General features: G+C 38.3%; 1 pseudogene; it reads right to left on the bottom strand.

The window, feature by feature from the left end:
- Nucleotides 1-610: 610 nt before the first annotated feature.
- LOC101282797 (40S ribosomal protein S23-like) lies at nucleotides 611-1,104 on the bottom strand (annotated as a pseudogene).
- Between the last annotated feature and the right edge of the window lie 430 nt (nucleotides 1,105-1,534).

Raw genomic sequence — 1,534 nt, 5'->3', positions numbered from 1 at the left:
ATACATTATTCTGTCAAATAGGTAGTCAGACACAGAAGACCTGCCATGGGTCCTCATTCCCCTCCAGCTAAGTTGTACAAAAGGGTTACTAACTCTCCCACCCTTATCCAAGTGGAGAATAGATGTTGTGTGGCTTTTCTGTGGCCTCTCCTGTCTCCACAGAAAGTCATGTTTACTACATGTGACCTTTGCACTCTAACACTCCCAGACCTCTAATTATGTGCCTATTGTAACATCAGATGGAATCTTTTCACTTCCTTTTGCCTCCAAGAGTTTTAAATTAACTGGAGACACTATATTTCATTGAGAACCATGTTATAACATTGTTCTAAACAATTTGTCTCAAATTATATACTACTAGAATTTTACTTTTTTTCAAGTAACAAATCATCTTAAAAGATACTGAAGTCAATTGTTTAATAAAGTGGATCACTAAGAATTTGAGTTCATTGAAGTCAATTTAAACTATATTCTACAATATTCCAATTAATTCATTTAATGCATATTTACCAAGTCCTAACATGTGCAAAGCACTGTAAATCAAAATAGACATAAATTTATGGAGCCTCAGGTCTCACAGTGGAACCAGTACTTCAAAATTTTTGTTCAATTATATGTTGATATATGAAGCTTTGGGGTTTTTTTTTGGCATATGAAAATTTATTACTACCATGTTTTCACCATCAAAACTTAGTCTTTCCTTTCTGCCTTCACAGAGGGCCAAAAGAGAGAAATTGGCAATTTTGACAATGCGAACTCCAGGTCGCCAAGGAGAGCATGACCTTTGCAACCAAATCCAGCAACCAGAAATCACTTTCCTCAATAAAATTTAAGCAACCATCATTGGGTAAAAAGATGATTTTTTTTCTTGCTGTTCTTAATCAGCTGGACCCTGAAACACTTTCTGATGGCAGCATTTGGCTGTTTGGTTTCAACTCCTACTTTCTCCAGGACAATTTCCTTTGCATGAAAAGCACCTCCGAAAGGGTTGGCCTTCAGGGTTATGCCCAAATGGGCTTTCTTGTACTGTTTATCATGACACTTCTGATCTCATCCGTGGCCCCAGAGCTTCCTGGCAGTATAAAAACCATGACACTTGCTCATCCTGCTAGCACAAAAAGCCTGAAAAGAGCAGAAGCTTTTAAAAAGATTTTGCCTTATTTGATATAAACCAACTCTGTCATCTCTACTTCCTAACCAATTATCTCTTTAGCCACTCATATTGGTATATGATAAAGAAATTTTAACTTCTAAGAGCCTTACATGGTGAGCTCTATAGTGTAATGGTTAAACTAATGGGCTTTGAAGATGGCAGCGTAGGAAGATCCTGAACTCACCTCTTCCCATGGACATGACGAATCTACAATAACATATGGAAAAATACCCTCTGAAAAGACTTGAAAACTAGTTAAACAGTTCCTTCACAACAAACAGAAAAAGGGCCACATGGAGATGGGTGGGAGAGGCAGAGACGAAGTCTCGCCAAAAACCCCATGCCCAGCTTGGCGACCCACAGTCAAGAGGGATCTCACAA

This window comes from Orcinus orca, chromosome 7 (assembly GCF_937001465.1).
Source record: "Orcinus orca chromosome 7, mOrcOrc1.1, whole genome shotgun sequence".
Lineage (NCBI taxonomy): Eukaryota > Metazoa > Chordata > Mammalia > Artiodactyla > Delphinidae > Orcinus > Orcinus orca.
This window is presented reverse-complemented; position numbering and strand designations above follow the sequence as displayed.